General features: G+C 31.6%; 1 pseudogene; it reads left to right on the top strand.

The window, feature by feature from the left end:
- The first annotated feature begins 8,667 nt into the window (after positions 1-8,667).
- On the top strand, positions 8,668-9,939 carry LOC113705008 (tRNA-splicing endonuclease subunit Sen2-1-like; annotated as a pseudogene).
- Positions 9,940-14,454: the final 4,515 nt, after the last annotated feature.

Below are 14,454 nucleotides of genomic sequence, written 5' to 3'. Positions count from 1 at the left end.
GTGGATTCATTCATGTCGTCGTTTGTTTGAGGCAAAACGGGGTCCTCCAGCGCCCATAGATACACTTCACAGAACCCCTATAAATTCAAAACCTTCTCTTTCACTTCAGCCATGCCCGCCACCCCAACTCCATCCATACGTTGCATAAACCCCAACATTATTTTGAGAGGAAAGATATAGAGGGCTAGAAGCTGTTCGAAGTTTGCATGCATGATGGACGTGTACATTTCTGAAGAGTACGTGGTTCGAAGAAGAATTGAGAAAAAAACAGCAACCAAAGCTTGTAAAATGCCTTCCAATGACGGGGCATCCGAAGCAATAGCTAGCAAGAGGCTTGAAGAGAAGGAGAGAACATTTCGTTCACAGCCTTGTAATCATCTCGACAATAATGATGCTATCTCTTCGATTTCTACTGCCAACTCTTCTGAATATGGCAAAAATGCTGTTTTCACCTACCTCTCTGCTTAGCCAATTAATTTCATATGTACGTAGCCTACATATAGTGACTCGTTTGTGGTACATTAATCCAGATTTTAAACATTAGTTCATTGTTAATCTCTGCTTTTGACAAAAATGAAAAATGTGGCGTTTGATTGATCTTGATGGCGACTTTTTTCATTGTTTACGAAGCATTTCCTTTACACCTTGATTATTTTTTTATGGCTTCTAGCCCCAGTGTCTATATATATACATAGTATGACATTTTCCCGTTGGACTTGATTTCTGACTTGCATTCGTTTAAAGTCATATACAGTAATTAGTTCCAGAAGCCGTGTTCATGATCTTCTCCGATTGATTAATCAACAACATAAACACCAAATTATCATTAACTAAGATAATAAATGAATTTCTTTTTTCTTTTTTTTTTAAAAAAAAACGGGCTTTTGATGACAAAACAAGTCACTTTAGTGGTACTTGTACGCAAAATGTTCAGGTTTTTGTGGTATTCATTCTGGGAAGTTAGTTGCGCTTTCTGTTTATTCTTTTTTTTTTTTTCAATCTCTTTGTCATTTTTTGTTTAATTGTTTTTAATATAATACGATTACATCATCGCCTTTCATCCAAGTTACAGAAACCATAGAGCTACGGACCTATGGGCTGGAATAAACAATGTACAGTATCCTTTCAACAAGCCATCATCACCAACCCAAAAGCTTTGCTGAGCGCTACTCCAACTTTTATGCCTTCAATCAAATGTTTTCCAAACATCGTTAATATCCGTTCGAGTTAAATTTAACGCTTGTATATGACTTAAGTTCTACCTACAATTTAGTCTAAATTACATAGATTGAAGAGCTTTATTCAAGAATTTATTAAAGTATTTGAGAATTTTAAGTATCTAGTCTAACTCGTGCAGATCAAAAACTTGTCACTACTTAGCAACCTTTGTTGAGTCTGAAATGAAAGTCTTTTTTGCATATAAAGCCGCTCTTTTTGTTGGGGGGGGGGGGGGTTCTATGGAGGGCCAAAGGCCCTGTCTATTACACTCAAACTAATCTAGGGGTAGAAACACCCCCCCCCCCTCGCTTCCGGGGCCGATAGCAGGTCCAACTAAATTCTTCAAAGACAACCTCTTTGCAAAAATGTGTGCAGAAGAATTTCCTTGCCTCCAAGTGTAGATAACTTTCCATTGCATATAAAGCTACTCGATTTCATGATTTTGACTTGAACAGATAGGCTTGATTGCATATAAATCTATTTTGCTTAATGTCAAAAAAAAAAAAAGGGGAAGCCCAGGAACAGATTTCTAAACCAACTACTCCGACAATAGTTGACCGCCAAGAATCCAATCCTTGACTTGCATTTTTATACAAAATTTTTTGAAAATTTCATCAACGAGTGCATATGTATTCCTTTGTTTCGGTGACAGTTTAATCCCCTTCGAGGCCCTTTGAAGTTTGAACCCCTTGAGTACAAAAGGTGGACCCCCTTGTACTGCAACTCCACTCGCTTCGTAGTTCGCACAGACAAAGGGTGGCTTCATTCATGTCGTTTATTTGAGGCAAAACGTGGTCTTCCAGCGCCCATAGATACACTTCACAGAACCCCTATAAATTCAAAACCTTCTTTTCAGCTATGCCGGTACCCCAACTCCATCCATACGTTGCATAAACCCCAACATTTCCATTGCATTAACACTTTCTTGCCCCACTATTTTGAGAGGAAAGATCTCAAGGGCTAGAAGCTGTTCGAACTTTGCATGCATGATGGACGTGTACATTTCTGAAGAGTACGTGGTTCAAAGAAGAATTGAGCAAAAAACAGCAACCAAAGCTCGTAAAAGGCCTTCGAATGACGGGACATCCGAAGCAACAGCTAGCAAGAGGCTTGGGGAGAAGGAGAAAAAATTTCGTTCACTGCCTTGTAATCATCTCGACAATAATGATGATATCTCTTCGATTTCTACTGCCAACTCTTCTGAATATGGCAAAAATGTTGTTTTCACCTACCTTTCTGCTTAGCCAATTAATTTCATATGTAGCCTACATATAGTGATTCGTTTGTGGTACATTAATCCAGATTTTAACCATTAGTTAATTGTTAACCTCAACGTTTGACAAAAATGAAAAATGTGGCGTTTGATTGATCTTCATGGCAACTGTTTTCATTGTTTACGAAGCATTTCCTTTACAACTTGATTAGTATTTTATGGCTTCTAGCCCTAGTGTCTATATTATATATGGGATAATTTCAAAAACCTCTCTTAAGGTTTCTGACAATTTCACTCAGCTCCCCCCAATTTTAGAAAATTACACTGATCTCCCTTGCTTTTACTATTTAAGTAACACTATAGACCCATTAGGCTAGAATTATACTTAAGTATCCTAAAATACCCTTATGCAATATCATAACATCAAAAGAAAGTCAAAAAAAGGTTTAGTGATCAATTTTAAAAAAAAAGTAACAAACACTTTTATCCAAATTTGTTATGCTTCCACGATAATTGTAAACCCAAAACCTCATCAACCGTTCAAGCAAATTCCAATTTAATTCCCAAATTCTATCAATTTTGGTACCACTAAAATCCCAAATTTTACCAAAATTGCACTCTAACTTAATCTCCAAATTCTATCAATTTCAGCATCATCAAAATCCCAAACTCAGCCCAAATCACTTTACAAATAGACCATAACCACCAGCATCAACTAAAATACCCTCAAAAGGTTCTCACCCCAAATTAACACTATATTTTTTCTATTGGCTAATCTTACACCTCAAATTATGAACCCGATACCTATCGCAGATCACCTTTTTTGAACAGAAGATCTGGCCAACTACTATTGATGTCTATGCCAAGAGAAACCCCATATTCCAATGGCGTTAGGAACAGAGAAACTAATCTTTGTGACAAACCACTACCAATACTTGTAAATCCAACAAAAATGAAACTAAATGAAGATATTAGATTCTAGTGCGTAATAGACATAATAGCATAACCTAGAGTCATTCCTTTTTCTCTTCCAACCATAGCCCATTAATTTCATTTTTTTCCTCTCTATTACAACCATCTTCATCATTTCCATCTAATTTGATCATAAAATTTTCATTCGCTCTTTCAATTTGTAATTTTGAAAATTTTGATTCTTTAATATATGCAAATTATAATACGAGAAGAAATAAACAAGAGGGCTGATAGTTAAGTACCACGAAAAGAGAGAAATAGACAAGAAATAAACACTTTGGGTACGTTTGCATGGTGGTGTAGTTGATGGGTGGAAGAAACTGTGGGGTTGTAGGTAAGAAGGAGAAATTCATAAGAAATAGAAAAAAAAGGATAGAAAGAGAAAAGAAACTACTGTTAATTAAAGTAGGGTTAGAAATGATGACAAGTTGTTGCAAGTTTTTATACTTCCTTTTACTTTTGACTTGGTTTTTATATCCCACATATGTGATGAATTATCTATTAAGTAGAGGGTATTGTAGTCATTTTGTTGAATTGAGGGAGACTTGTGTAATTTTCTAAAATTGGGGGGAGTAAAGTGAAATTGTTGGAAATCTGAAAGGAGGTTTCTGAAATTATCCCTATATATAGAGTACGACATTTTCCCGTTGGACTTGATTTCTGACTTGCATTCGTTTAAAGTCATATACAGAAGCCGTGTTCATGTTCTTCTCCGATTGATTAATCAACAACATAAACACCAAATTATTATTAACTAAGATAATGAATGAATTTCTTTTTTCTTTTTTCTTTTTTTTAAAAAGGGGCTTTTGACGACAAAACAAGTCACTTAAGTGGTACTTGTACTCAAAATGTTCAGGTTTTTGTGGTATTCATTCTGGGAAGTTAGTTGCGCTCTCTGTTTTTTCTTTTTTTCGTTTTCAATTTCTTTTTCATTTTTTGTTGAATTGTTAAAACGAGTTCGTCTAGAAATTTAATATAATACGATCACGTCATCGCCTTTCATCCAAGTTGCAGAAAACATTGAGCTACGGACCTATGGGCTGGTATAAACAATGTACAGTATCCCTTCAACAATCTATCATCACCAACCCAAGAGCTTTTCTGAGTGCTTTTTTTTGTCCAAGAAACGGTAGGAATTGTATCAATGATTCAAAACTTTACACTCGCTGAGCAAAGACTCCAAAATATTTCCATAGCTGATCACTATATATATTTTTTCTTCATCACTATATATGCCTAAAGCATATCTGCTTACATTTTTAACCAAACTATCACTCTCCTTACTTGAGCAAAATAAGCATTTTTGAAACAAAGAGTTCTAGTTGTTGATGTCATCAGTCATGGTGGCCAATCTGATGTCTTTAGTTTTCCTAGATTTCAACGACACCATGAGGTGCTTCAGAGGGATTTGCACACAGACTTCTAACCATTGCTTTCCACTTGCCTTGATTAAGGCTAATCTTACAGCTTCAGCTAAGTCCAATGCTTGTATACCTGCACTTCTGTCCCTCAAAGCCTACGCCACCTGAGTGCTGACTCCGACTTTTAAATAATCAAGCTACTGTACGCCATGCCTACAATCAAATCTTTTCCAAACATTGTCAAGTTCTACCTACAATTTAGTATAAATTAAATAGATTGAAGAGCTTTATTCAAGAATTTGTTAAAAGTATGTGAGAATTTCAAGTATCTAGTCTAACTTGTGCAGATCAAAAACTTGTCACTACTTGGCAACTTTGTTGAGTCTGAAATGAAAGTCTTTTTGCATATAAAGTTGCCTTTTTTTTTGGATTCTATGGAGGGCCAAAGGCCATGTCTCAAAGACTAACTCTTTGCTGAAAAATCTGCAGAAGAATTTCCTTGCCTCCAAGTGTGGATAACTTTCCATTGCATATAAAGCTACTCGATTTCATGATTTTGACTTGAAAAGATAGGCTTGATTGCACATGAAGCTATTTTGCTCAATGTCTTGATAGGATAATTTTTAAGAAATAAAAAAATAGGGAAGCCCAAAAATATCCCAACAGCACCAGAGGCAGGTCATTTGGGGCTAAAACTCAATTTTAAAGAATTAGAGGCGTTCTTTTAAGAATCGATATATGTAACTCATTCTTCATTCTTGAAGAAGCCAAAATCAAAATTTTTCTGTAAGCCCATTAATCCAACTTTATTCTAGAGGCATGTTTTGGTGCCTATAGTGCAAGAGTACTCAAGATTACTTTTTGAATTTAAATAGGGGACTATAAGAAAAATTTGCTATTTCTACCAAAAAGAAAAGGAGAAAAAATTGAAAAATTTGCTAGTAGAATATTAAACTAGGGGCTTTGCTGACAGCCAACAATTCTCACACAGGTAATCTCCTTGTTTCAGAAATTCATACAATTTGGAAAGTTAGTTTTCTCAGGATACAATACAGAAAGTTGAAACCAATTAAAAAACCAAACAAGTAACTCGATTTTTGTCCAACTTATAAAAATTGCAAATGCGAGTTTATCTAATGTAGTTGGTTTGACGATTTTAAAGTTAAAATTCAGCCGAAAACTGAAAGATAATTTATTATGTCAAAAATCAATCATTTACAGCTTTGAACGAGTTGGAAGAACAGAACTAGCTTAGAGAAGCAATTCAATCTTCGTCTCCAATTAATAATTGGAATTGGTAAACTCGACTTAATTGCTTCCACAAACCAAACTCAAAATCCTCATAAGCTATGGTGCAACGCATTCTAATCTTGGTCAATTTGCTATTTTTCTATGTAAACATGGTACTACTTCCAAATCCTATTTTTCTTAGACGCCTCCAAACCCAATATTCTTAGACACTGGTAAATCAATTTTCAGTCTCCCAATTCAAATTTATTCCTAGGTTGCTTTCATTTTCTTTTGGGCAAATTTCACTTTACCCCCTGTGATTTAGTGTTTTTCTACATAACCCCCCTATGGTTTCAAAAACTATACATAAACTCTCATAATTTGGATTAAAGTGTCGAAGTGACAGAAATAATCATTCGTAACAGAGTTACCTAAAATATTAAAGATACCCTTATATAAAGTTAAAAATTATTTATTAACCAAGGGAGGTTATGTGTATATTTTGAAAACTATAAGGGGATTATATGGTAAAATATTAAACCATAAGGGATTTATATGGTAAAACATAAAAATCATACGGGGTTAATGTGTTATGTATTTATAAGGGTAATTTCGACATTTTTAGAAATTCCGTTACGAATGACTATTTTCATCACTATGACACTTTAATTCAAACCATGAGAGTAGGGATAGCAATGGAGCAGGGTTGGGCGGGGGATCCTTTCCCCATTCCCTGCCCCATTGTCAAATAACTCTCCCCGTCCCCCCTTGCCCCCTAAATCAACTTATCATAAATGTTCATTTACAATAATACAATTGTAAACAATGTTAAATAAGATTAAAAAGCTGTTAAGATGGAAATAAAGCATAACAAGTCAAGTTATATTCAGTGCGGAGGAAGAGAACCGATCGAAATAAAAAAGGTTAGGAGCAAAATAGGTTGGAATTAGATAGCTTAGTCTTGGGGCAGGGGGGGAGCATTAGAAACAAATCAACAATAGTCCAAAAAATTTCTTCAGTTGTTGCGACGGCCGTTGACACTGACTAGCATTGTACTTGTAAGTAAGGGTGCAACTTTGGAGAATTTAGAATTGTATTATATATATATATATATACACATATATATATTTTATTGTTTGCGAGGAACAAGGCGAGAAATGGGGCGGGTGTATGTTTCCCCACCCCCCGTCCCGTTTCTACTGCCGTGGTGCGGGTGCCCGCGGGGTTATGTATAGTGTTTCAAACTATAGGGGGTTATGTAAAAAAGCACTAAACCATAGGGGGGCAAAATGTAATTTGCCCTTTTTTTTTTTCTTTTGTCATTGCTATTATAACTAACGGACAATGCTACAGTGCCTATAGTTATGATAACGATATTAGAGAAACCTACTATTATAGGTTTCTATTACCTTTAGTGACAGATCAAGTTTTTTAGCGACTTTTTAAATACTATATTAAATTAATTAATATTAACTTTAGTAAGTTTTTAATTAAAACTAGTAAGTATATGCCTAAAAGATAAGTTTTAATCAGAAATACAAATTTACGCTTTGAGTAATTTAATTTACTTATTATTTGACAAAATTTACTTTTGTTTAAATTAAACTTACTAATACTAAAAGTAAAAAATTTTCATATTTAAGTAAAAAACCACCAATTTCTGAAACGGTTTTGCCTCTCCAAAGTTGGTTGCCTTCTTTTTATTTTCTCACCTCAGGACATGATGGAATAGAAATTTTTTCCTTGCAAAATTTTTCAGTCCACACTTTCCATCTCTACTTCCTGATCGATCGGGCATATGCAGACCCAACAGAAAGGTTGAGAATTTTATTAAGGCTGGGTGGTTGTATCAAGCAAGAGAGCGGATAAAAAATAACAGCCAAAAGGTTAGACTATCATGTTTCTTGAAAATCGCTTCATTATATTGCTTTAATTTGTTTATCTTTCATTTGATTTGATTGTCAACTTGAAAAATGTATGGGAAATGACTTAGAACCTGTATGTGAAACATAGTAGGGTGTCGGCATTTATGGGAAAAGCAGTTAATTCTGGAATGCATATAAGCTGTTTGCTGAAATGTCAAAAAGAAATTTGTATGATATGATTGATACCTGTACCGGGTTAAAAGCACAAAGCAACAAGCCTTTTAACTTCCAAATCCACCGAATCCATTCAACTGAATGCTTTATTGAATTCAAATCCACCGACCCAAATAGAGTAATTTATTTGTCAAATGCAAAAAGCCTTTTAACTTCTAACTATGTAGTGTTTCATTAGGCATACAAATGTTCGATCTTATGCATAATTTAAGAGGACAAGTTGACTGCACAAATTTGCTCGGTAAAATCTATTTCTTCAAGACTAAACGAAAAATCAGATGATAAAACTATTAAATAAATCATTTAAATCCGTGGTTTATTAATTTTAAACTTTTACATATGAAATAGGGATGCAATTTGAGATAACTTTCAGCAATCTTTGGGTATGGGTTGCGTAGGATTGCAATCTTTAGGAATGATCAGCTTGAGTATGGATTGCGTAGGAGTACAAAGTTGCAATATTTCATATGTACTACAAAGAATTTAAGTTAAAATCTCAGAAAGCATACACCAACACAAATGTTGACATGATAGCTTTTTTGACATGATAGCTTCTAGCATCATGCTGAAAATGGAAGAAATGACAGTTCATGTAGATGAGCTAGTACAGTTATCTAACAAATCGCCCAAGCATGGTGGTGGTATAAGTGGGAGAACCATTATTGATCGGCTTGACAAATTATCTTCTGATGAAATTCAACTATTATGCATACAAGAAGACACTTTCGGTCTGAATTCCATAAGACTTTCCCACACTTTCGGTCTGAATTCCATAGTAATAAGCTTTCGAGATGCTTCTTTGGTGAAGTTGTAGTTAAGAAAGCCTTAATGGGACGCTTTTAAGCATATATGTGTGTGTGTGTGTATATATATATATCCTGGTTTCAGAAAAAATCAGAGCATGTGGCTTTGTATTACTGGTGATCAATATATATTCAAAGGAGGCTTCCTAAGTCTTCAAAAGTCAGAGCGTACTCTTCCAAGCAGATGCCAAACAAACTGATCTACTTAATCGAGCTTGTTTTGGCTACCCGGTAGTCACAGCTGAGAAGGATAAGCAGTGGTTCCAATTAAGTCTGGAGGAAGCTTTTTACCTCTTCTATGTCCTAAAATGCATCAAAATTGTCAACGAAAATAATTGTGAAATTGATAGTGAAGAGTTGTGGATGTACATGATGTCCAAAAAGGAAAATTTTACGAATTTATTCAAATCTTATTCTCATCTTCGGATGAAGAATTGGGTGGTTAGATCAGGATCACAGTATCGTGTGGACTTTGTCGCCTACCGGCATCATCCATCTTTGGTGCAGTCAGAGTATGCTGTGATTGTTTTGTCTGATAACAATGGTGAAACAAATGGGCGTTTGATGGTTTGATCTGATTATCATTGCACACTTGACCTTGTGGCAGTGTTGCAAAGACATTGTTGCTTGTTAATATTGATAAATATGGAGAGAATGTAACATTGCCTCCATGTTTAGAAAGTTACATTGTTGAAGAAAGGACAATCACTAGGTGGAGTCCACAACAATGCCGTGAGAACCAAACAATTGCAACTGGGGAATCTTGACACCAAGAATTTGCGGCAGCAGTTCTCAACAAGGATTAATGACAAATCAGACCATGGAATATTTTGATGATTTTTAATGCAGGCTTTGATGGTTTTAGAAGGGATTGTCCCTTGTGTACAATTTAGAAAGATTCGAGTCCCTGTGGATTGTTTAAGCTCAAAATGTAATTGATATCAACGTTGCATGTTCCTGTTAAAAAAAAAGTCTTCAGCCTTTCCAGTTTAAAATGGAAATGCAGAGTCAAACTTCAATACCCTCTGGTTTTCGAGCTACTCATTTATTAATCCTAAAGGTTATTATTTACTTGGTCCTTGATTCTCCAAAAATAACTGAAAAAAAAGTATATTTTCAGTCTTTCAGTCTCATATGTAGCGTAGGTAATGGCTTATTACTGAACTGCAACTTGGGGACACACTTTCGGTCTGATACATTTTCTCAGGCCTGAATTCCATAGGCCTGAATTCAGCTAGAAATAGCAAAGATAAATTATAATTTTTCCCAACTATGAATACTTTTATTGTTCATCTTCTCTGCAACTGATCTTGTAGAAGAAATCCCCACAAATTCTTAGGGTGTAGGACCAATTCCATTGCAATGTTAAAATGTTCAGTCTCGGATTGAATTGAAAATTCATGACACCATAATAGAATTAGTGAGTTAACCATGCCAGTGAAGACAACGGTTACAATGACATTTAAAATTAGTCACTACAAAAAACTCATATTAAATTACAAAACTGTACCATGATTTAACTCATTTGTTCCACTTCAGATGACTTCATGAAATTAATAAGTAACAAAATAAATGATAACTAAACAAATGAAATATGAGCTCAATTGATCGTGTTCAAACTATATATTCTATTAATGGTTAGTATATATGAAATTGTATTTTTCATATGTAGAAAAATAATATGCATTTTATATCTACCAACAAATAAATTACTGATGATTTTGTTTTACTTTGATTAGAAAAACTTGTGGTAATAATAACGAAATAGTGACAGGGGTGCAACTTTCAAATCAACAACCAACGTGCACTTAATTAAGGTAATTTTTTTAGTTGATCAGACTGATATATGCCATAAAGTAGTATGATTTACTCATTTATAAATTGACAATTTTAGCAGTTTATAGACCATTCACCTATAAAAATTATGATTATTATAAAATGACATTTTATAATAATTTACATACTATTTGCGAATTAAAAATAATTTTGATAAAAATGTGCATATAAATCCATATTGTAAATGATACAAAATATATTTGAAACTCACGAAACTTAATATATGGGTAAATTTACTATAATTTTCAAAGATTATGCTACATTAGTACAACTTTAACTTTTATACTTGTCACCTAGAAAATAAATTTATTAAAACACATAACATTTATAAATGATACATACATTTATTAAAATGCTTAAAACACAAAACATTTATGAATGATACATACAATCATGTATTATACATTTACGTTACCAACAATTACTAACTATAATATTAAGTTTCAATCATTAAAAAAAATCTTAGCATTATTTTAAATAAACTTCTTAATACTTGTTTCATATAAGTTTCTTTAAGTAAAATAGTAAATTTGATGATTAACCAAATTTACTATTCTATCAACAAGATTTACTATTAATCTATAAAAACTTACTATTACTTGAACTAAACTTACTCTCTAAAAAGTAAGTTTCGAATATAGAGTAGTAATTTATTTTTAAAAAAAAATAACTTTCATTTTTATTTCGATTTACTTTTTGAGACATAAATAGGATAACACTTATATGACCATTTTCGATTTATTTTTGATTTACTTTTAGCGACTATTTGATTATTTGATAGACCTATCACCTAAATAGGATAACATTTAAAAATAAGACAGTAAGTTTCCCATCTGAAATAGTAAGTTAACAGTAATAAATTGGTAACTTTTATACTACAAAAGGTAAATTGGAATAAATATTAAACTTACTTTTTAAATAAATAAATTACTATTTTATATCCCAAACTTACTTTTTAGAGAGTAAGTTTAATTCAAGTAATAGTAAGTTTTTATACATAAATAGTAATTCTTACTGATAACATGGTAAAATTGATTAATAATCAAAACTTACTGATTTATGGGGCACATGGACTATTTTACTTTAAAACATATTTCAAACTAGTATTAGGAAATTTATTTGAAATAACGATAAGATGTTTTATTAATGATTAATTCTTAGTGCCTTAGTTAGTAAGTACTCATAATATACCTGTATAATACATGATTATAGGTATAATTTTAAAAAAATTTATTTATATATTTTAAAATACTATGAAAAATAGTTTGACTTTTCACATAATCTTGTAAAATATGTAATAAAATTTTGTTGTGTTATAAGTTTTTAATCATTTTCAATTTTTGAAAAGTTTGAAAGTTTGGATAACAATAACAACAAATCTTCCTAGTTATATATAGAATATTACTTGTTTATATATCAAAATTTTTATAATTTAACACCTATGAATATAATAAGATGATAAAGTTTTAATAAATTTACATCTGAGACACAAGAAATAATAAGAGTAAGAGTCTAAACAAAATGAGAAATAATATAATAATAAAAATGACAAAATTAGTATAACAATTAATATAAGAAAATCAGTATGATCTGGATTTTTTTTTCCTTTGGAGATTGTTCATAAGAATAGGATCCAATAATTATAAATGAAAATCACATGCATATATAATCTATTGTATAATTTAAACTAAATTTAGTTCGCATATAAAATGGTCCTAAAATAATTAGTACACTATGATACAATATTATTTTAACAACAATTTTTTTTTTACTAAAAGTCTGAAATATCCATGACATACGTATGAGGGATATTTTACCATATTTGTATCTCACATCTAATCATGAAAGTTAATTTGAGAAAAAATATTTTTGACAATAGAATTATTTTGAATTTAGTCCACAAGTTAAGATTTTTTAAACAATAAAAGTGAAATATTTTGGGAACTTAGTTGTTTATTTTCCCATAATTAAAAATTGCTATATTTTAGCAATTGTTGCCATTGACTTTTCATTTTGTAGACTAATTTTTATCAATGCAAAATTAGTTTTATTAACAATAATTGAAGTTCCATTGATCCAAGGATTGGCATTTTATTGCTATTATTTTATATGTAAATATTTAATCTAAGTAATAAAATAAATAGTAGCTACTTAAAAAAAAGGAAAATTGGTGCTCAATTGATTGTGGTGTAAAATATTAGTATACAATTAACTAGAGTTTGAAATGGAATTAAATTTATTTAGTATTTTACTGCTAACAACTTTGACCCCATTTAATGGTTAAAGAAAAAAATAAAAGAGACGTAGAGACTGGGATTGGTTCCTTAGTGTGAAAAAGGAAAGTTCTTCTAAACTAATGCTGCGTAAAATTCTGAATGCACATGAAATTAGAAATGTGATAACTTTGTAATTCATTATCGTTCATGATGAATTTCTTCAATTGTATATAGAATCGCAATTTTTTTTGTTCAGCATGAAAACATTCTTTTTTTTTCATATTGATGGCTTTTGCTTTTAAGATTATCTACATGTCAGTGGTTACTATTATTGACAAGGTTAGAGGTCATGGAAAGTGTTACTAATTTTAGGAGAAATTATGTATTGTAAAAATGCTTTAATAATTTTCTATTAAACATAACTACTGCATACAATAGGAAAAGATATTTTATTTTATTTTGCTTTGATTAGAAGAACTTGTACTAGTAATAAAGGAAATTTCAATTCAACAATCAACGTGCACATGATTACAGTAATTTTTTAGTCTTTTAGACTAATACATGCCATAAAGTAGTCAGATTTAGTCATTTGTGAATTCATAATTTTAATAGTTTACATAAAACTCATCTATAGAAAATATGGTGATGTACATATAAGTGCAATTCTATATATAACTCGAAAGATTTGTTGTTACTGTCATTCAATCTTTCTAACCTTTCACAAATTCAAAAATAATTCAAAATTTATAATATGACAAATTATTCTTACATATTTTATAAGGTCATATGCAAAAAAAAAAAAAAGTTTTCATAGTATATTTAAAATGTTTAAAACATATAACATTTATAAATGATACATACAATTGTGTATCATACATTTACATTACGAGTAATTACTAACTATAATACTAAGCTACAATTATTAATAAAAAAATCTTAGCATTATTTCAAATAAACTTCCTAATACTTGTTTCATATAAGTTTCTTTAAGTAAAATAATAAATTTATGCGACAAACTAGTAAGTTTTGATGATTAACCAAATTTACTATTCTATCAGCAATATTTACTATTAATCTATAAAAACTTACTATTACTTGAACTGAATTTACTCTCCAAAAGCTAAGTTTCAGATATAGAGTAGTAATTTACTTCAAAAAAAAAAAAGTAAGTTCCATATTTATTCAAATTTACTTTTTGAGACATAAAAGTTACTAATTTATTGAGTTAACTTACTATTTTTTATGTTAAACTTACTAACCAAAATTTGAGGTACTATTTTATTTAGATGACCAGTACAACAGGTAATCAAATGGTCACTAAAAGTATTTTTACCTGTTATATCAGGTAAAAACAGTTTCCTTACCATAACTATCGTTACTTCAGACTTTTCCATAACTAACATGTTTGTGTCCTTGTTCTTCCGTTCTTTAGGCAAATTCTGTTTCCTTTATTCGACTTTCCAGCATTATGTAATTAACCAATCAAGTGGTCTGAATTTGGCA

The sequence above is a fragment of the Coffea arabica genome, chromosome 8e (genome assembly GCF_036785885.1).
Source record: "Coffea arabica cultivar ET-39 chromosome 8e, Coffea Arabica ET-39 HiFi, whole genome shotgun sequence".
Lineage (NCBI taxonomy): Eukaryota > Viridiplantae > Streptophyta > Magnoliopsida > Gentianales > Rubiaceae > Coffea > Coffea arabica.
Note: the sequence above shows the minus strand (reverse complement) of the source record. Positions and strands in the feature narration are given on the sequence as shown.